The sequence below is a fragment of the Otolemur garnettii genome, unplaced genomic scaffold, assembly GCF_000181295.1.
Source record: "Otolemur garnettii isolate 467f Iridium unplaced genomic scaffold, OtoGar3 scaffold00056, whole genome shotgun sequence".
NCBI classification, from domain to species: Eukaryota; Metazoa; Chordata; class Mammalia; order Primates; family Galagidae; genus Otolemur; species Otolemur garnettii.
The window spans coordinates 10,149,633-10,173,640 of record NW_003852451.1 but is presented as its reverse complement, the minus strand read 5'-3'; positions in this window follow the sequence as shown (position 1 = coordinate 10,173,640).

Here is a 24,008-nt window from a genome sequence, read left to right as displayed (position 1 = left end):
AAATAATACATTTGTATCTCAGTATCCTCCATTTGTAGTGTGTTTCTCAGTCCATTGGGGACACTAAATAAATTTTTGTGTTTATATTTACTTTTTATTTCAGCAAAACACACACAACATAAAATTTACCATTATGTCCATTTTTAAGTGTACAGCTAAACAGTGTTAATTACATTCACACTGTTATGAATGCTTATCCTGCTGGCAAAAATGAAACATTATATCTATTAAACAGTTCCTCACTGACTCTTTAACCAGCCCCTCACAATTACCACTCCATTTCAGTTTCTATGAATTTGACTATTCTAGGTACTGCATATAAGCAGGATCAAACAATATTTTCCTTTTTGTGATTGGCTTATTTAACTTAAAGTCCTTGTCTTAGTCCACGTAGTGTTGATATGACAGACTACCTGAGGATGGGCAATTTATAAAGAAAAGAAGTTTGTTTGGCTTATGATTATGGTGGTTTGAAAATCAAAAACTATAGCACTGAGGCCAGGCACAGTAATTCATACCTATAATCTTAGGACTCAGGGAATCCGAGATGCGTGGATTGCTCAGGAGTTGGAGACCAGCCTGAGCAACAGGAAGACCATGCTTCTACAAATAGCTGGGTGTTGTGGCTCGCACTTGTAGTCCCAGCTACTCCGAGGCTGAGGCAAGACAATTGTTTGAACCCAAGAATTTGAGATTGCTATGAGCTATGACCCCACAAAGACATTGTGGAAAACAAAAAAAAAAAAAAAAAAAAAAGCATAGTTCTGCCATCTGATCAGCTTCTTGTGTGGACACCTTGGGCTGCCTCACAACATGGCAAAAAAGGAGAAATAGAAGCAGGCATCTGTGAAGAGACCAAACACAAGAGGCAACCTGCCTCAATAACAACTGGTCTTGGGAGAACCAATACATCCTGCCAGAACCAATCCAGTCTCATGAGAAGGATATTAATCTATCTGAACAATTTAATCACACATTAAGGGAACCACCTCCTAACATTGCCACTCTAGGGATTAAGATTACATGAGTTTTGGTGGCAAAACTCAAACCATAGAGGTCCTCAAGATTCATACATACTATAGGACACATCAGACTTTTCTTCTTTTTAAAGGATGAATAATACCCTTTGTATATATCATATTTTATGAATCAGTTCATCAATGATAGACACGTGGCTTATCTCCATTGTTTGGCTATTGTGAATAATGCTGATATGGACATGGATGTACAAATAATCTCTTCAAGACTGCTTTCAATTCTTTTGCAATTGTCATTCCTGAGTCATATGGTAATTCTGCTTTTTATTTTTGGAGGACCTATTACTTTGTTTCCCATAGAAATTGCACCATTTTACATAATGTTCATTCTAATTGGAATATGATGGTATCTCATTGTTGTTTTAATTTTAGTTTCACTGATGCTTAATGATGTTGAATATTTGGTCATGTTTCTTGGTCATTTGTGTGTGTGTGCTTGTATTTTGAAAAATGCCAGTTCATGCTATTTCCTCACTTTTTGATTGGGTTGCTTATTTTTTTTCTTACTGAGTTGTTTCAGTACATAGTAGATTCTGGCTGTTAGTCCTATGTTAGACACATAGACGGTAAATACTTTCTTCCGTTCTATAAGTTGTCTATTTACTCTTTTGCCCTGAAGAAGCTTATTAATTTAATTAAATCCAATTTGTCTAGTTTTGTTTTTATTGCATGTACTTTTGGAATCTTAGTCATAAATTCTTTGTATACATCAGTGTACAAAAAAGATTTTTCCTAGGTCTTATTTTAGGATTTTTATTCTTTCAAGTGTTACATTTGAGTCTCTCATACATTTTAATTTTTTTGTATATTGTGAGAACTAAGTATCTAGTTGCATACATTTGGATGTGGGTCCCCATTCCATGTTTCCTAGCAGTGTTATTTATTTTCTTTGTTTTTTTTTTGTTTGTTTGTTTTGCAGTTTTTGGCCAGGGCAGGGTTTGCACCCACCACTTCCAGCATATGGGGCCAGCACCCTACTCCTTTGAGCCACAGGTGCTTCCCCCTAGCACTGTTATTGACTAGTGTGTCTTTTCTCCAGTGCATGCTTTTGTCTTATTTGTTGAAGATCAGTTGGTTGTAGGTATCTGGTTATATTTCTGTGTTCTCTATTTTGTTCCATTGATCTGTATGTCTACTTTTATTCTAGTGCCAATCTGTTTTTGTTACCGTAGCCTTATAATATAATTTGAATTCAGGTAATGTGATGGCTCCAGATTCAATCTTTTTGCTTGTGATCGGTTTGATTATTTGGGCTACTGTTTTTGGTGTTATGTAAATTTTAGAATTGTTTTTACTGATTCTATGAAAAATAGTTACTATTTTGATAGGAATTGTATTTAAACTATATATTGCTTTAAGAAATATGATTATCTTAACAATATTAATTATTTTGATACATGAATATGGGATCGTTTTCCATTTCTTTGTGTCATCTACAATTTCTTTCATCAGTGACCTATCATTTTCCTTGGAAAGATGTTTCACATCTTCAGTTCAATCTGTTCCTAGGCATTTTAATAATATTTGCAGCTGTTATAAATGGAATTGAGTTCTTGATTCAGATTTTATCTTGTTAGTGTGTAGAAATGCTATTGATATTTGCATGTTAAAATATGTATCACAATCCCATGTGCATTGCTTAAAGAAATAGAGAAAACAATATACAGAGGCACTATGGATCCAGAATTGTCAAAGCAATCTTTTAAAAAAGGATAAAGGTAAGAGCGTTACACTTCATGATTTCAAAACAGATTACAAAACCCCAGTAATCTAAGCAATTCAGTACTAGCATATAAACCAATATATTGATCAACAAAACAGAATAGGGAGGCCATGAATAAACCTACGTATATATGGTCAACTGGTCTTTGACAATGTTGTAAAGAATTTAAAAAAAAGGGGAAAGTTTAGTGTTTTCAACAAATGCTGTTGAGAAAACTTATATTCACATGCAAACAAATGGAATTAAACCCATATCTTACACAACACACAAAATTAAACTAATCAAGAATTTTAAGATTTACATGCTCTATGCCAGGGAATGGAAGCATAGATCAATACATACATTTCTTATTATTTTATACAGGTCCTTTGTCCATGTTTAATCAGGTTAGTTATTTTCTTGCTATTGCGTTATTTGTGTACCTTACATATTTTGAATATGCATCTTTTGGTGGATACATGATTTTCAAATATTTTCTCTTACTCTAAAGTTGGCTTTTATTTCTGTTGACTGTTTCCTTTGTTTTGCTGAAACTTTTTCATTGAAGGTTGTTTCCCTTGTCTATTTTTTCTCGTGTTGCATATGCTTTTGGTGTCCTATCCAAGAAATTAAGTCCAAAAGTAATGTAATTTGTTTTTTCTTTTATTTTTTATTTTAGGAGTTTTACTATTTTATGTTTGTCAAAGGATATAAAATTTCAGTTAGATATGAGAAATAAATTCAAAATATCTATTGTGCAACAGGGTAACCACAGTTAACAACCACATATTATATTATATATATATTTTTTTGAGACAGAGCCTTAAGCTGTCACCCTGGGTAGAGTGCTATGGCATCACAGCTCATAGCAACCTCCAATTCCTGGGCCCAAGCAAGTCTCCTGCCTCCACCTCCCAAGTAGCTGGGACCACAACTGTCTGCCACAACGCCCAGCAATTTTTTGGTTGCAGCCGTCATTGTTGTTTGGCGGGCCCCGGCTGGATTCGAACCCGCCAGCTCAGGTCTACGTAGCTGGCGCCTTAGCCGCTTGAGCCACAGGCGCCGAGCCAACATATTATATTTTAAATATCACTGCAAGAAGTCTTTAAGTCTTCTCATCACAAAAAATAAGTGTGTGAGGTAATTCATATGTTAATTAGCTCAATTGACCATTTTACAATTAGCTATAGTTCAAAACATAGTGGCATGCACATCAAAATCATACAGTTTCCATTTGTCAATTAAAAATAAAATGTAATGAAAACAGAAAAATGATAAAAGTATAAGAAAAATGACAAAGCATTCTTATAAACGTATAAGAAAAATGTTGTTGAAAACACTAAACTTTCCCTTTTTTTTTAAAGCATTCAGGAATATTAAATGATAATTAACACAAACCTAGAAAGGCTTAGAAATTGGAAACATCAAGTAGCTCTGAAGCTGGGGTACTGGTATTGAAAAGGTGGAGATGATTCTCATATCACATACTTAACAACATTTGGATATTCTCTAATTCCCCTCTATACCCCTGGAAGAAGAATGAAAGTTAACAGAGAAGATGAATCAGAATAGATCTGGCATAAAAGACACCATATGTGAGAGAAAGAATGAATACAGAGTAAATCCTCCTGTATTATACATTTTTCTCTAGCTCTGATTGATAGTTTTGTACCCTTCCTAGAAGAGATTATAAGATTTAGCTCTCAAAATACATAAGAATAAAACCTAGAGATACCAACATTTGTGAATTCTTCAGTGAAATATCTGAGTTCCAACTTGATTATCATATATTAAAGCCTACTTTAAGCATTTCTTCAACATGCTCCCCAAATTTCCAAAGAACTTTCCCTCCATGTACTCTTACACAGTAAGAGGCAACCAAAGTTGCATCTATTTGTGGAAATATTCTAACAAAAAGAACTAAATTAGAATATATAGGCAGCAGAAGGCCTTAGAAATATCTTTGGAGGGAGGGTAATTTCAGAATGGTGAAGTGGAGGACTCTGTGTATCTTTTCTCCAGTAAACAACCATAACTTGTTGAAATTGTTTAAAACAACTGATCAGGACTCTGGGAATTGTCATAAGAGCATACAACAGATGTGTACATATTTATTGAAGAAAATTTACTATATCTGTGAAACCTGAGCCACAGCCCAGTCTATTGTTCTTCCCTCACCCATACCTGTGAAAGAAATTCCATTCTAGGTGGATATAGATAAAAATACAGTATTCCCTCTCCTCTCAAATCACTGTTAAGTTCTATGCTTTCTTTAAAGAAGTCCTGATCAGTTGTTTTAAACAATTTCAACAAGTTATGGTTGTTTACTGGAGAAAAGATACACAGAGTCCTCCACTTCACCATTCTGAAATTATCCTCCCTCCAAAGATATTTCTAAGACCGGAAAGATCACCTATATTTCTGTCTAACAAGGGTCCAAGTGAACTTTTCTAGAAATAGAATGTAAATGTTTTGACACAATGACTATGCAAATGACATGAAATTTATGTGAACCAGCTTGATGAAAGTATTTCAAAATGTATATGAAAACACGACACTGTACCCCCTGTTTGCATTAATGTATAGAGCTATCATTTAATAAAAAACAAAAAAGAAAAAAAAAAAGAAGGGGAAAGCCCCATAATTTCTCATCCACACTACCTCCATGTTGCAGAGACTAAATTCCAAGAAAATAAGGTTAAAAGGTTGGGGGTTCTCTTCCTTTTCCCAGGTTCTATCCATAGGGTAGAAACTCATTCCAGGTATGGAAGACTGAAAATACTGGGGCCCTAAAATCTCTCATCTAAGCTGACTTGGAGGACAGATGTTCCACAGTGAGAGAAGCAAGAAAAGAAAACTGAAAGTTATTACCCCTACTCAACTACTTGTTCATAAAATAGGCACATCACTCAGCCAAGCAGGCCGCTCTCTCCCCATCTCCAGCTCTGGACTGGTGTCCAGAGATATCATCAGGGGAAAAACAAATCATAATAACAGAGATGTCTGAAGTTGTTCACAAAGGAAGAAACTTAATTGGAAACAGAGTGTGGGGGAAATTCCAGGCTAAAGGTCCTCTTAAAAACAACAGAAATTTTGGTGGTAAGCAATTAAAATCATAATAGTAAAATCAAATTAAGTGTAGACCAGTTAGTTTACCAGCAAGAAGTCCAGAATGAGGCAGCTAAGATGAGCTCTCCTTGTATTAGAACAAACTTCTAACTTTGGCTTCACTTCCACTAAAAAGTGGCCCACATTTAATTGGATCATACTGTGAAGCAGTTTATGGCCCTGAGCATTATTAAACACAAAAGAGCAATCAGTGGCAATTAGTGTAGCTTAGCAGCTGGATGCAATACCAATAGAGGCAGACAATTTAAAAGATAGGGGAGAGAGACTGTTAAACCACTGTCATCCCAGGCTAAAAGCATGTATGTGTGTGGCCAAAGCTACACATCCTAAGGAGCAAGAGCAGAGGCTTCACGTTACAAAGGAAAGAGACTTCACTAAAATAACCTAGCTAGACCACTAAACAAATAAGTAGGCAAAGAATATGTAAAGCAAGCTAGTATAGATGCGGATCAGTGTAAAGGTTGCCTATAATAAATATTATAGTTATCGAAGTTTCCACATGTCAACCAAAAATTACGAGACATGCAAAGAAACAGGAAAATATGACCCTCATACAAATAAAAAAAAAAATCAGACAATAGAAATTGCTTGTGAAATGGCACGAATGTTTTAATAGGGACTTTTAGTCATCATTATAAACATGTTCCCAGAACTAAAGGAAACCATGCATCAATAAGTAATGGATGGTATGATAACAATATCTTGTCAAATAAAGAATATCAATAAGGAGACAAATTATAAAAAGAAAGCAAATTCTAGAATTGAAGTTTAAAAATCACCAGATTGGGTTCAATAGTATATTGAAATTGACAGAAGAAAGAATTCGTGAATTTAAAGATAGATCAATAAAGATTGTGCAGTCTAAACAGAGGAAAGAAAAAGATTGAAGAGAAATTAACAGAGACTCAGAGAAATATGTGCCACTATTCAGTGCAGCAACATATGTGCAATGAGAATAACAGAAGAAAGGGAGAGAAAACGGAGGTAAAAAATAACATTCAAAGACATAATAGCTGAAAACACAAATAAGATGAAAAATATTAATCTACAAATGAAATAAACTCAGAAAACTCTAGTGGGTTAGACATAAGTAGATCAACACATAGATACATCAGAGTAAAAATATTGATTTCCAGATCTAACTAGCTGTAGTAAAGAAAATAAAAAGTGACATAAAGGGAAATCCTAATATGATTTTTAGTTGATTTCTCCTGAAAAGCAATACAGCCCAGAAGGCAGAGGGATGACATATTTAAAGCGCAGTAAGAGAGCTGCTTTGCAGCCTCAGCCCTCAGGCGTTTACAGCAAGGCTGGTTTGGAGGGCCTGATAAGCCCACAGCCACTTTAGTAGAGAGCCCGGCAATACATGCTTTTCTGGAAAAGCCTCTGCTTAGCCAAGGGTAATGGTTTAAAGTCTCTGTTAAGTGGGCTGAGTAGAGAATCAGGCTCTCAACCCTACAGGATTAGAGGGCAGAGAAGCCAGTAGAGGCCTCCAGTCAACATCTTATACAGCTGTATCAGCATTGTGATTAATCTCGAACCCAAGAAGATCACCTGTTGCCTAGTCAATATTCAGCAAGACATATATATTGTTTTTTTTTAACTTTTTTTCTTTCAACTTTTTCTACCTAGATTTTTCTTTTATTTTTTCTTCATTTTCTAGTGTAAATATAATTTTTCATTGTTGCCTGCTTTAATAATAAGAACTTCACTTTTCCAAGTTTTTCTGTCCATTATTTGTTTTTCCCCTCAGTTTTATCTTGTAAGGTTTTTTGTTTGTTTGTTTTTGTTTGATTTACAGTATTTTTGTTTTTCTTCTCTATTTGGTGGAGGTGGGGTACTGTGTTTGCCAAGGTTGGCAAAGGGCTGCAGACCTCAAAGGAACCACCCAACCCAGCACCCCCAGAAGTTGGGAGTTTTTAAGGTGTGGGTCAAAGTACCCTACCGTACACCTCTATTACTCCTGTCCCCCTATTTTTGTGCCTGTCTTCTTTTTGTCAATCTTCCCTTTTACTCCCCCCTTTCCTTTCTCACTTTTCTTTCTTTCTTTTTTTTTTTTTTTTTTTTTTTGTCCTCTGTCTGGGCTTTCTTGGAACCCAGTGTAGTGAGGTGGGGGCAAAAATTAGAACTATAGGTAGAACTATAGTGAGTTGCCTAAGCAAACTGAAGAAGATATGTCAACTTATATAATGCCAAGACTATGCTAATGGATTTGGAGCAATTTTAACAACATATTCGAATAATAGTCTTTTTAAAATTTTTTTGCAGTTTTTGGCTGGGGCTGGGTTTGAACCCACCACCTCAGGCATACGGGGCTGGTGCCCTACTCCTTTGAGCCACAGGCGGTGCCCCCTTTCTCATTTTTCTTTTTTCTTTTTCTCTTTTTCCCCTTCTTGCTCTTCAATCTTCTCATCCTGTACTAAAAGGACTCAACACCTTAGGTCAGAGACACAGTAACTTAAAAAGCAAGAGAAAGTGAAGGGGAAATTAGGGCAAGGAAACAAAGAAAACCCTCATAAAGAAGACACAGCAGAAAAATCCTGGCAACCTGAAAAGCCAGACCAGAGCAACTGCTCCAAGGGACTATGGGGTAGCTGCTGCAGAGGATTCCACTTATAAAAAATGTTAGAGATGACAGAAGGGGGATTTTAAATATGGATGATAAGGAAGGGGAAGGAAATTGCTGAGAAAGTGGAAAATAACCAACTGGAAATCCAAAATAGAATCCAATAAGAGATGAAAAATATGAAGAATGTAGAAAGGATATAGCAGACTAAAGGACTTGTAGCAGTCAATTAGGGAACTTAAAGATGCAGTAGAAAGTATTAGTAACAGATTAGACCATGTAGAAGAAAGAATCTCAGAGGTAGAGGACAAAGCTCTTGAGCTAGCTCAGATACTTAAAAGAGTCAGGTACAAAGAGAGAGAAAGCAGAATGCTCACTGACAGAACTATGGAACTTCATGAAGTATTCAAACATGAGATATAGATATCCCAGAAGGGAAAGAAGGATGCCCTAGAGGAATGAAAGCCTTATTGGAGTAAATTATAAATCAAAATTTCCCAAATACCACCAAAGATTCTTACACACTCCTTTCAGAGGGATATCAGACCCCAGGTATCTCAACTCAAATTGAGCTTTTCCAAGACACATTGTGATAAACCCGTTCAAAGTCAAGACAAAAGAAAAGATTTTGTAGGCCACAAGGAGTAAGCAACAATTGACCTACTTGGGCAAACCTATTAGGGTAACTGCAGACTTCTCAAATAAAACTTCTTCAGCCAAAAGACAATGGTCATAAACTTTTCACCTACATAAACAAAAACGATTTCCAGCCCAGAATTCTATATACTGTTAAGCTAAGTTTTAAAATTGATGGAGATATCAAAATTGTTTATTGAGTTGCAAACATTGAGAAAGTTTGTCACAACAAAACCAGCTCTACAGGAAATACTTTGACTCATCTACACACTGGACTACCATCACAATGGACTACCAAAAAAGTAAGCACTCAGAAACTTATGGACAAAATCTAGTTTCCACAATGGTGCAAAAGATAAAACTAAGCAATGGACTTTCACAAAATAAGATGACTAGGATGCCACAACATTTGTCAATTCTCTCAATAAATGTTAATGGGTTGAATTCCCCACTGAGTGAGGCTTCTGCTGACTTCTTTGCCCTCAAACCCCACTGGCTTGAGAGCCTGAATCTCTCGTTAGCCCACTTTTGGCTGAGCAGAGGCTTTCCCAGGAAAGCACATGTCACTGGGATCTCTCCTGAAGTGGCTGCCCGCTTATCAGGTGCACCAAAACCAGCCTCATTCTAAGTCCCTGAGGGCCGAGGCTGCAAGGCAGTTCTCCTACTGCCGAAGACTGAAAGCTACAGTCTTCCTGGGGTCTCAGTCCGAACCTCTGTGTGCTGTTCAAAGTCACTAGGTCACTCGCCCAAGATCTCCCAGCACAGGCCTTACTCTGGGACCCTGAGGGTGGAGGCTACCGGGCAGCTTTCCCACAGTGGCTGCAATGGGGCCCACAGCCCAACAAGGAAAGCTCTGCTCCGGTCCGGCTGCTCACTCCCCATCTCTGGACACCACTCAGAGTCACTTACACACTTGCCTACAGTCTCCCAAGGTAATTCAACCAAGTGTCCAGGTCCAAAACACCAAAACAACCCACAGGGAAGGCCTTTCCTGACTGCAGTCTTGCTGTTTCTGCAGCTATGGCTGCGGCAGGTGCCACAACCTCAGATTAAGAGAAACCACTTCCCACTTCTCCACTGCTTTTGTCCTCCCTCTGGAGTCTACAAGCCTCCCGCTGCCTCCCTGTGTCCCCAAAGGGATGTTTATGGACAGGGCCCACAAGCCACAGGTGCCTGGAATCTTTTCTCCCAATCCCACCATGCCAGGTTGCAAAGAACCTGTTACTCGGCCACCATCTTGCTTGGCCCCCTTACCGTGCAAATTTTATATCATAGAACAAGTCACATCTGTTGATCTTTTACTGTGTGCTCACCACATCACTGTTCTCATGGTTTTTAAATACTAACTCAAGTAATATTCAGGGCAATCACCCATGAAGTAGGGACAGTTAATTTCCCCACTTTCCAGAAGAAGAAACTGAACAAAAGAGGCTGTTTCACTCTCCCAAGGTCACAGAAAACAGGTGTTTTAATGACTTTGCAGTGAGATATTGTATTTTATTTCTAATGTTTCCAATTAATATGAGGAAACATATAATTAGGTTATATTATTTGCCTTAATCAGAAAAAGCCTGAGTTGCATTTGAGTCCTTCACCCAGGAGGTGTGCCATATACCCGACATTGTACCCATTAGGTGGAAGCTCACTGAGCCCCTTTCCTTCTCCCCTCCCTCCCTCCCCCTCACGCCTTCTGGAATTTAAGTGTGTTTTTCCTCTCATGTGGGCCTGTAGTTGTTCACCTCTTGGTCTCAAATTGCTATTGAGTGCATGGGACGCTTGTTTTTTCATTCCTGAGGTACATTATTAAAAAGAATGTGCTTCAATTCCATCCAGGTAACTCTAAAAGTTGTAAAGTCTGTATCCTTTCTATGGCTCAGTAGTAGTCCATGATAGATGCACACCACATTTTAGTAATCCATTCATCAGTCGATGGGCACTCAGGTTGTTTCCACATCTTGGCGATTGTAAATTAAGCTGCGATAAACAACCTCATGTAAATGTCCTTGGAATTCCTGGCTTCCAGAGCTGAGAGAGAATAAACATCTGAGTTTGGAAATTACTCAGTGTCAGGTGTTAGGCTACAGCAGCACAAGACAGACTAACAGACTATTTTTAACAATTTTAGCTCTGGCAGCTTTGTGGTGGTGTGCAATTGTGGTTTTAATTGTAATTTCTCTGATTAAGTTGCTCTTGAACTTACTCTTAAATGTTCTGTGTCTTCTAATCTAAAGGTCTAACCATTATTTTCTTAGCTTTCCAACTTATTTATTTATTGCAGTTTTTGCCCGGGGCTGGGTTTGAACCTGCCACCTGTGGCATATGGGGCCGGCAACCTACTCCTTTGAGCCACAGGTGCTGCCCTAACTTTCCAGCTTATTTGATTAAGAAACTGGATCTTTTGTCCTATAAAATGTATTTTTTTAATGGCTCTTAGACAGGCTCTAGTCAAATCTGTAGAATGTTGATGCTGTGAAATACCTTTTGACATATGGAAGCAGTGGTATAGTTGTTTCCTTGGCTCCATGAAAACTCAAATTATATTAATATTCTTTCTAATATTGAAACGCTTGGTATACATGGAATAAGGGACATGAAGTCATGAGCTCCATCATAAATTCATGATGTATTTTTGATGAGTTTTTACTTGGGTTTGCTAATGTTTTACTTAAGAACATTCTTATTATTTTATGTAATCTGTACTTTTATTTTTTAGGTGCTATTTTAGCTGTGTTTTAAAATCAGTTTTATACTTTCTTCTTCATTTTATATACTGCGCATACCCTTGAAATAGTTTGGATGATATTAGTATTATCTTACATCTAACAGTTTTCTAGAATTGTCTTCTGAAAAGATCTGGGGCTCATGCTTCCTTTATATTGCCAGATATCCTTTCAACGATAAGTATAAAAGACTAAAAACATACTTTTTTGCAACTTTTTTTTTAAACAAATGATTTGCTTTTCATTACAAATACCGTGCACAACGATGCCTTCTTTTGCAAAACCAATAAATATGAGAACAAACTTTAGACATGTGATTTGTCCAAGGTATTTGAAAAAAAGAGAAAAAATGCCTGATTTGTTTTCAATATTTCAGAAATCCATTTATTTCCTACCCTGATAATGATGACGTTTGAAGGTATGACTCAATTGTAGAACAGACCGAGTGAGAAAAAGAGAAAGAGAGAGACCATCTTAGTGCTGCTTTAAAGAGCTTTCGGTCATTTTTCTGATGTCATCTTTCCCTTCTGGAACTTCACCAAATAGCTGAATTTAAAATATTTCTAATGAACTAATTAATGGGGGAGGGTGGAGAAAATATGTATCTAACACAGTATAAACTTTACCATAAACAATTATGCATATCAAAAGATGCTAACTTTAAAATGGTACCCCCCAAAGTGAGAAAAACCTGAATTACAGGAAAGAAAGTCAAATTTATTTCATCAAAAATGAGAATAAAAACTGGCAAATATACACACACATACACACAAAAACACAGCGTCAGTATGTAACGACTCCCAAAGGGGAAAAGCAGTGGTCCAAGACCACTCAAGATGGCTTGTTAGTTGAAGGAAAATAACACCCCCCCACACACTCAACACAAACGTTCGCAAACAAACACACACACAAAAGCACACACACGATCACATGCACACATACACGCAAACAACAAACTCAGTATTTTTCAGCAATATAATCAATCTACAACAAGCACAAAACTCAGAATTATTTTGATGCCCACCTTGGGTGTCCAAATATATATTTTCAGTGGTTTACTGATGACTTATGTTTAAAGATATCAGTGTTACTACATGAAACTGCTTCCTGTATTTTACAGCCTTTTATTTACTTTGATGTAGCTACCTTCTACCAAGCAAAAGATTTTTAAGTTGGCAGGCAGACGGGGGCCTTATTTTCTGTGAAATTAAAGTTCTAAACACAGGCCATAAGATGTCTTATTGCCATTTCAATGCTTGTCAATAGTTACAAAAAGCTGTGCAGTGTTGTTGTCAAAGACAAGGCAGTCACTGTCCATCATGGCTGTCTCAATGTCCTCCCGAATAGACTGAGTTGTTGATTCCCGAGCCAGTCGCCGTAGATCACCAATGAGCTCAAGTTGGTAAGTAAAACTTTCCTCTTGCTGGGGTGTTCCTAGCAGCCATATAATTGCACAGAACTGCTCTTGACCATGGTGGTTTTCGCCCCTGGCTTGTGGGTCCTGTCCACAAACATCCCTTTGGGGACACAGGGAGGCAGCGGGAGGCTTGTGGACCCTAAGAAGAGGAAAAAAGCAGTGGAGAAGAGGGAAGTGGTTTCTCTTGATCTGAGGTTGTGTATAAGTGACTCTGAGTGGTGTCCAGAGATGGGGAGTGAGATGCTGAACGGGAGCAGAGCTTTCATTGTTCAGCTGTGGGCCCCGTTGCAGCCACTGTGGGAGAGCTGCCCGGTAGCCTCCACCCTCAGGGTCCCAGAGTGAGGCCTGTGTAGAAAAAGCTTCAATAAAATCTAGCATCCTTTTCTAATTAGAACACTTATGAGTGTAGGCATAGGTGGCATATATCTTAAACTGATTGAAGCCATCTATGACAAACCCACAGCTAATATTTGACTGAATGGATTATAACTGAGAGATTTTCCACTTAGAACTGGAACCAGACAAGTTTGTCTTCTATCACCACTACTATTCAACATAGTGCTGGAAGTTCTAGACCAGGGGTCCTCAAACTTTTTACACAGGGGACCATTTCACTGTCCCTCAGACCATGGGAGGGCCGGACTGCAGGCCCAGGAACGAGTGGACTGCTAAGCAGGACAGGCAGTGGCTGCAAAAACACCCGATGGGCCAGATAAATGTCCTAGGTGGGTCGCACGTGACCCACGGACTGTAGTTTGAGGATGCCTGTAGACCATATAGTCAGGCTATCGAAGGAAATAAAGGATATCCAAATGGGAGCACAGGAAGTCCAATTCTCCCTCTTTGATGATGATATTATCTTATTCTTAGAAAACCCCAAAGACTCAATCACAAGACTCCTAGAAGTGATTAAAAAATACAGTAATGTCTCAGCATATAAAATCAATTGCCACAAATCAGTAGCCTTCATATATGCCAATAACAGCCAAGAGTAGAAGCTAATCAAGGGTGCAATCCCCTTTAGAAGAGCTTAAAAAAATTAAATACCTAGGAATATACCTAACAAAAGAGGTGAAGGACCTCTATAAAGAAAATTATGAAACTCCAAGAAAAGATCTAGCAGAAGATATTAACAAATGGAAGAACATAAAATGCTCGTGGCTAGGAATAATCAACATTGTTAAAATTTCTATACTTCCCAAAGCAATCTAAAGATTCAATGCCATCCCCATTAAAATACCAGAAGGAAGTATGGAGAACTCTCAAAGAACTCAAACTAGACACCCCCCATTTGATCCTGCAATCCCATTACTGGGCATCTACCCAGAAGAAAAAAAAATCCTTTCATCATAAGGACATCTGCACTAGACTATTTATTGCAGCTCAGTTTACAATCTCCAAACTGCAACAACAGCCTAAATGCCCACCAACCCAGGAATGGATTAGCAAGCTATGGTATATGTATACCATGGAATACTATTCAACCATTAAAAAGATGGAGACTTTACATTTTTTGTATTAACCTGGATAGAAGTGGAACACATTCTTCTTAGTAAAGCATCACAAGAATGGAGAAGCAAGAATCCTATGTACTCAATTCCCATATGAGGACAATTAATGACCTTTTGTATGGTGGGTGGTGGGAGAAGGGGAGAGTAGAGGGAGAAAAAGAGACAGGGAGCTGGAAGGTCATGGTCTGTGACATACCTTTCGGACATGGGACACAATTATAAGAAGGACTTTACCTAACAAATGCTATCAATGTAACCAGTTTAAAAGATAAAAAAATTATTTTTTATAAGAGAATAGGTTACTCACCCTACAAAATTCTGTATTACAGGACTTCCCATTTTAAGAAATTTACCAGGGACCCTGAGAGAACTGGAAGAAACTAAACTTACTAACTTATGAACCAACTAATGTCATTGGGAAACATAATGAAAAAAAAAAAAAGATTTCAGAATGGATGAATGATAGATATCCTGTTTATCACCTCTAGTCCCGCTCCACTCTCCAGGTCACCAGGTGTGGATTAAAGATTGGAGCCTGAGCCCGCTAAGACCATGGGGAAAAGGCCCCTACTTGGTGATCCTTTCCTCACCAACAGCAGTGAAGGTGAATGGCATCCCTGCCTGAATACATCACTCATGTGTGAAACCAGCCAGCGATGGAGAGTGGACAGTCCAGTGACACCCAGAGCATCCCCACCATCTACCCTGAAAAAACAGACTACAGCTCTGCCCGAGTCATATACCAGGAGCTGACCGGCTTACACAAGGCAGAAGCTTGAGGATGAGCAGCAGTGGCGTGCGACTGATTATGGATTCTTTGCTTTGGACTTCTTCACCTTCCTTCTTTAATTTTAGGTGTAAGACATGATGAAGGTTGTGAAAAATGTATCCATAAGGTAACCCAATATTCTGTTATTGGTTTACTCTTATTATGAATGTACAGGAAAGCCTGAAGATACTTGCATATATAATAACACCCAATATCAGATGTGTGCCCCCCAGTGGGCCAGCTGTGTGCTGTGATCCTTCTGAGTCCCCAGATCTAACTGAGTTTGCTATGTGCTATACTGATATCCGTAGAAAGACAATAACCTGAGTTATAACACAAGGAATATCTAAACCAGTAGAAAAAAATCATTGATAACAATTTGGCAATATATATTGGCATGTGTCTTTTGATATTTTCAATAATAATTAGAAGTTTTCCATGTAGAAATACTATATATTTCTGAGGAATTATTTCTATGTATTTCATATTTTGTGTTGTCATTTTAACTTTAATTCTCTAATTGTCTTGTGTACAATGGATGTTTGTATATGGAACTTTAATCCAAAAATAAATAGATAAATAAAGTGCAGTAAGAATGATAAACTTTCAAATAAGAATCTTAATTTCAGAAAATGTTCAATAATATGGGAGAAATAAAAGCCTTCTGGATGTAAACAAAGCTGAGAGTTTCTTACTTGTAATTCTGATTTACAAACATTAACCAAAATATATTTTTTAGAATAAACAAAAGTGAAACCAGTCTCTACTTGCCTTCTGATCTTTATAAACCAAACAAAAGCATAGAGTGGGGAAAAGGATCCCTATTCAACAAATGGTGCTGGCAGAACTGTATAACCATATGTAAAAGTGAAATTCGACCCACACCTTTCACCACTTACAAAAATCTACTCAAAAGACTTAAGTCTAAGACACAAAATGATAAAAATCTTAGAAGAAAGTGTGGGGAAAACTCTTGATGATGTTGGAGTGGGGAAAGATTTTGTGACAAAGACTTCAGTGGCCATCACAACAACAACAAAAATTAACAAATAAGAATTAAGCTGAAGACCTTCTGCACAAATAAGTACACAACAAGTAAAGAAAAACAAGGATATTTGCAGGGTATGAATCTGACAAGGAGTTGATAACTAGAATGTACAGAGAACTCAAATTAATCAACAAAAAATGAGTAAAAATCTCATGTACCACTGGGCAAGAGATATGAACAGAACCTTCTCTGATGAAGACAGAGGAATGTCTAACAAACAATTCACAAAGTGCTCATCATCCCTGATTGTGAGAGAAATGCAAATCAACACCACCCTGAGATATCACTCAACCCCAGTGAGACTAGCCCACATCACAAAGTCTCAAAACTGCAGATGCTGATGCGGATGTGGCGAGAAGGGAACTCTTTTATACTGCTGGTACAGCTGCAAACTAATACAACTTTTGGAAAGACATATGGAGAATCCTCAAGGAATTAAAATTAAACCTGCCATTTGATCCTGCAATCCCATTACTAGGCATCTACCCAGAAGAAAAAAACATCCTTTTATCATAAGAATTTTTGTACAAGACTATTTATTGCAGTTCATTTACACCAGCTAAAATGTGAGCTTACCCAGGAATGAATTAACAACCTGTGGTATATGTATACTATGGAATACTATTCAGCCTTTAAAAAAGATGGAGACTATACACCCTTTTAATTAACCTGGATGGAATTGGAATACATTCCTCTTAGTAAAGCATCACAACAATGGAGAAGCAAGAATCCAATGTACTCAATTCTAATATGAAGGCAGTAGATGATCTAATACAAAGTGAGGGTTCAGGAAATGAGGGAGTGGGGAGAGGGGAGGAGATGGGGGAGAGGGGTTACAGTGTATGGCACACCTCTTGGGGGTGGGACACAACTATAAGAGGGACTTTACCTAACAAATGCAATCAGTTTAACTTAATTCTTTGTACCTTCAATGAATCCCAAACAATAAAAGAAAAAGAATCTGAGACCAAAAAAACAGAATAAAAGCAAGTGACACAGACAGGAAATGAAATCTGCATAAAATATCAAAGAACACTGGTAAAGGTAATTGTGTAATCGAAAAGGCAATATAAATAGATAGTTCCTTTCCTCTTAACTGATTTAAGAGAATTTGTACAAAATAATATGTTCATAAGGGTACTATTGAGGCTGTAGCATAAAGCAATGTAATATATTTGAAAAAACTGCACAAAGGCGCTAGTAGATACCAATTTGTATTGGCGTAAAGAACTGAGACCACATAGTAAGTCAAATCCACAGGAAAAAATGGAAATAACTAGAGTTAATAAATGGCGTTAAAATAACAAACTCTAGAAACATATGCTTTTTATTCTCTTGGCCTCTTCATATTACATAATATTATATAAAGCAATAATTTAAGCAATGTATTTTGGGGTTTGTAACATGTAAAGACTTAATGAGTACATCATTAATAGCACATAAAAGAGAAAATAGTAGAGGTATGTAGAAATAATATTTCTATATCTTAGTGGAATTAAGTTAGCATACATATGAAGTAGAATCTGATCCATTAAAATGTATATAGCAAGATCTAGAGAAATCACCAAGAAAACTGAAAACATCATTTAAGGATTTAAATGTTACACTAGAAAACATTCACATAATGTAAAACTGCCCTTAACATTTTCAGAGAAGAGAGACTATACTATCTATAAAACTAAAATTTTTCTTTAAAATTGGAACAAAAAAGTATCCAATGTACTCAGTACTATTATGAAACCAATTTATAATCACTCACACTTTCGTATGAATGATAAATCACAGCTATAGCCCAGGATGAAGGAGAGAAGTGGAGGAGAATGGGAGGGGAGGGGGGAGGTTGGATGGAGGGAGGGTAAACGGGGGGGGGACACAACACCTATGGTGCATATTGCAAGGGTACATGTCAAATCTATTAAGTACAGAGTATAGCGTATAGTTGTCTTAACACAATAATTAAGTAAATGAGGTGAAAGCTATATTAACTAGTTTGATATAAGCATTCCAAATTGTATGTAAAATCAGCACATTGTACCCCATAAAAGCATTATTGTATACATGATCTATGTGTATATGACTTAATAAAAAATGGAACATTTAGATAATAAGTACATTTTAGAAATTAAATATATGTACATAAATTTAAAGAAATTAATACTTAATTTAGAAGACAACAGAGCAAAAAATCCCATAAATTAAAGCAAAAAGACAGAAGATACATGAAATTAAAAGGCTGTTTTCTTCTTTAAAGTAAACAAATATTTCAGCATGTCTAACCTCAGGATATCAGGAATTCTAGAAAGAAAGAATAAAGAAAAAGGAGGGAAATCTCCTAAGCCAATAAACTCATAAAACTAAAGAGTATAATTTTCTAGACCAAAAGACCTCAGTCCAGCAAAGGATAAAACATGGCATACGATATTTTAATGTTTTTAATACCAGTGATAAAGAGAAAATCAAAAAGCTTGCAGAGTTACTTTTGGTTATAATGAAGTAATAAGTATGAGAATAGTTCTTTTAACATAGCAATAATAAAAGAGTGCAAATTATATGAGACAACTCTTTTTAGGCATTTAGCAATGAAATAATATCTTTTGTAGCAACTTGTATAAAACTGGAGACCATTATCCTAAGTGAAGTTTCTCAAGAATGGAAAATTAAAAACCACAGTAACTCTTTAATAGGTGGGAGCTAAACAAGAACATGTGGTCATAAAGATGTGTAATGGATATTGGAAACTAGGACAACTGGAGGGTGGGAGGGCTGTGAGGGATAAAAATGTACCCATTGGGCACAATACATACTATGCCTGTAGCAGGTCCACTGAAAGCCCTGCTATGCTGGTGGGAGGTCCACGGAAAGCCTGTATCAGCATGATACAATTTATCCCTGTAACTAAAATCACTTATACTTTCTAAATCTTTCAATCAGAAATAACAATAAAGATAAAGAAAATGGCTAATATTTAAAAGACAGATAAAATCAAGTGCTAGGAGAACGTGGAGCATCTAGAAATCGTTCAATACCTTTGGTAAGCATTTTAGCAATTTTTTATAAAATTAAATTGACACAAAAATGACTTAGCAGTCATACTTCTAGCTACTTATTCAAGTGAAATGAAAATTCTTGTCTATTCATATACTCATACATGTATGTTTATAACATACTCTTATAATTGCCAAAAGCTAAAAGTAACCAAATTCCTATCAGCAGGTGAATGGATAAAAACAAATGTGTTGTGTTCCTCCAATAGGACACTACTCAGTGAGAAAAAGAATCTGTGGATACACACACTAATGTACAAAATCTTATGGTTAGTGAAAGAATCCAGATATACCGTATAGTTTTATTTGTGTAAAAGTCTATGAACTAAAAATCTACTCTTCAGAATGTAGATTATGAGTAGATTAGTAGTTGCCTGCAGACAAGAAAGGGATGGAGACTAAACAGAAAAGCTCATACAATACATTTTCACATGATAGAAATGGTCTGTGTCTTGACTGTGATGATAGTTATGAGATGCATATATTTGCCAACGTGTTTCATCTAATGTTATCCTTCCAAGTTGATTTAAAATGAGAATAAATGTGAAAAGACATAGGAAAATGCAACCTGTGTTCATGAAGAAAACTATTAACAGAAATAAAATCCCAAATGACGCAGATGTTGGGTTTAGCAGAAACTTAAAGAAGCTATTTTAAATATCTTCATGAACAAGAGATGTGGAGGGGGATGGGGGGAAAGAGGGAGGCTTGATGGAGGGAGGGTAAACAGTGGGACCACACCTATGGAGCCTAGTGCGCGGGTACTAGTCAAATCTATCCATTATAGAACATAAATGTCTTAACACAAAAATTTACTTAATGAGACTAAAGGTATATTAATTAGTTTGGTGTAAGCATTCCAAATTATATAAAAAATCAACACATTGTACCCCACAAATGCATAAATGTATTCATGGTCTATGTGTATATGACTTAATAAAAGGAAAAAAAGTAAAAATAAAAATAAAAAGGATGAATTTGATAGGTTGAACTATTTTAAATAGAAATTAATCAGTGTTAAACCACATGAAAAAATTCGTCATCATGATATTTTGAATACAGCCCATTACCCCATCCATATCTAAAAGTGGTCTCAAAATTTCTTGGATGTTAGTGTAATTTTTTTACTTCCTTGTCATTAAAAATTGTTTTCTTAGCTAAAAAAAAAAGGAGAGAGAATAGAGAATAAAAGCCTTAAATAGAGAATCTCTGCAGAGGAAAATAGAATTCTATGTAAAGGACCCTCCCCCCAAAAAAAACCCTAGAACTGGATTGTATAATATAAAACCCTATTAGGTTTTATAATTTGGAAATGACAGAAAGAAAACAGTCAGCAAACTTGAATATGGTCAATAGCAACCTTATAAACCGAAGATCCAAATTAATAAGAAATTGAAGAGAAAATGAACAGAGCTTCAGAGTCTTGGGCCACAATATTAAACAAACGTGCACTTATTTGCAGTCCCAGAAAGAAAAATACAAAGTGAAAATAGGCAGCATGATATTTGAAGAGTTAATGCCTTAATATTTCTCAAAATTGAATGACAAAATGATCAATTTAAAGATTAGGAGAGTTCAGCGTACCTCGTGTGGGCTAAATGAAGACAGATAAAGGAACATAAATGTGCGCCCGCTCTTGGTTTTTTCTGGTCAAACTTCTAAATGCCAAAGACAGATAATTCTTAAAAGTCATCAGTGAAGAAAAAGATATTATTATGGAGGAAGGAAAATAAAAATTAGCTGATTTTCTTCAGAAACAATGAGGTCAAAAGAAAATTGAATACTGTATTAAAGAGATATGAGAGAAATAATATCCCAGAATTCTATATTAGATGATGATACTTCACAAAAGTATAAAATAAAGACATTTTCAAGCTGACAGCATCTGTCAGTAGCATACTTGTACTCAAAAAAAAATGTGAAATGATTGCTTTAGACAAGGAAAATGATGCTTGATGGAAGCTCAGATCTATAGGAAGGAATATACAACAGCAGAAAAAGTAGATTAGTGGATAAATATGAAAAGCTCCTTGAAAGGGAGAGATGAAGCAGGAAAAAGCCTATATCATTAAAAAAAAAAGCAGCATTAGAAACATGCTTTGAAAGTCCTGAAATAAGATAATTTCCTAGATAATATTGTATATTTAGTCAAAATGAGAATTGATTATAAGGGTTAACTCATGTTTGGATTTAAAAACAAAAAATCTTCTCATATGGCCCTTTTCAGAGGGTCACTGATTTCTGTGTTCAACTAAAGCAAGGATATAAAACAAGAAAATAGGAAATATGATATTCAGCAAACAGGGTCTACAACACATAAGAGAAGTGACAGGAAGACCGAGATCCACTCTCAGGGATTCTGACACTATGGTGTGGGAGTGGGGACCAGGCAGATGATGCAAAACCCATCTAGTAATGATACATGTTTTCTTGTATGATTTTATAATAACCCTTTGTATTAGCCTAACCAAATATTATATCCTCATTCTAAAATTGAATTAAGGTCATAATTCATAAGCCTGATGGATAACTGCTCCCCCCCCAAAGGTGATTATTTATGAAAAGGAGGGAGTGAGGAAATTCTGCCAGCACATGAGGCACTTTTGTGTAAAGTACAAAAAGGCCTTCACCACCTAGGAGAATCATGAATAGGCACCCTCTTTTCTGTCACCAGAGTAAGAATCTTGAAAGAAATGGTGGAAGAACAGGATTTCAGCCATCGATTATCCCACGGCTAAGCCAGGTGACTCTGTGCACTGTAAACTTAACAAAAATGTGTGCGTGTGAGGGGGAGAATAACTTGCATATATAATGTTGGCATTCATGTTAACAATGATATTGATGATTTGGTGGCTATTTTTATTCAAGTGCTATTGTAACCTGGCAAAATATACCATTTTAACCCAGCTACATTCGAATATTTTCAAAGCTCATGAAGGAATGAATAACAAAATCTACTTAGCAGAAGCTTTCCAGTGTTTTATGGCCCATAATCTATCCTTTCCCTCCTTCACTGTTTAAATTTTAGAGTTATTGATATCTCCTTTCTTAAATCCTACAGTATTTTCAAAACTCTATTTAAGTGGTACCTAACCTTTCAATTAAATAAAAGTGCGTTGGGTATAAATCTTTTCATTTTGTAGCCTCCCATTATCACATGCTGTGTACACCTGTGACTCTTTGGCAACACATCTGATTTTAACTGAAAACAAATCTATATATGTACATCAATGTTCCTGCACATGTTTTCTCATTTGCTTTATGTTCTTGCAACATTTATTCTTTTTAATCCTCTAACACTTTCCCTTCAGTTACTCTGTGGGGTTCCAAGATGCATATTTCAGTATTTGGACAATGAAAATATAAATTTAAAGCAATAGTATGAAAAGAAACAAATACCAGGAGTATACCTTCTCTTAGAAGACTAGAGGTTCTGTTAGGATATTTGTAGAATGGTTTTTTACCCCATATTCTTTTTGTAAGAGTTAAGTGTGACTGGGTTCCTTTGAATAGAAGCCAGACAATCAGATTTGCTATTCCCCTCCTCACAACCACCTGGACAATATAAGATGGAACTCTAAAATTTACAATTCTTCTGGCTGGAGTGTGATAGACACCTACAGTGCCAGTGTTTTACATGTTACACCTGCAATAAAAGAGTCCTATTTGTCTTTCTTCTATCTTCAAAATACAGCCATAATCTGACATTTCTCCCAGTCTCCACTGCAATAACCCTACAGCCCTGATATGAGTCATTGTCACTTTTGATTTTGATGACCTCTACAGCCTGGTAATTGGTTTCAGTTTCCATCCTTGTTCCTGTTCAATCTGTTCTCAGAAGAACAGACATATTGATCCTATTAAGGCATATGTCAGATCATATTCTTCTTTGCTCAAAACCCTTTGGTGACCTCTCATCTTATTCTGAGTAAAAGTCAATTTATTTGGGAACCTGTATACCCTCAAGAGATCCTCACCACCCCCTTACTTCTCTGATCTTATCCCCTATTGCCCTTCATCTAACTTACTCCAGTCATTCTAGCTTCCTTGAACACTCTGTGAATAAACACCCCTGCCTCAGGAGCTTTTGAATTGTTGATTCTTTTGTCTGGGTGTTGTTTTTCTCTGACATCTTCATGGCTAACTCCCTCGTATCTACACATGTTTACTAAAACTGAAGCTCTTGCCCCTTTTACGAGTCTTCCTGACGCCTACTTTATTATTTCATTATTCTTGACTTCATTATTTTTCATAACCTTTTCTGCAATTGACATGGGAAATAATTTTCTTGTTTGTTTTCTTATTGTTTGCTTGCCACTAAAAAAGAAAAAAAGGTAACAAAGGATGTGAAAGATCTCTATAAAGAGAACTATGAAACTCTAAGGAAAGAAATAGCTGAAAATGTTAACAAATGGAAAAACATACCATG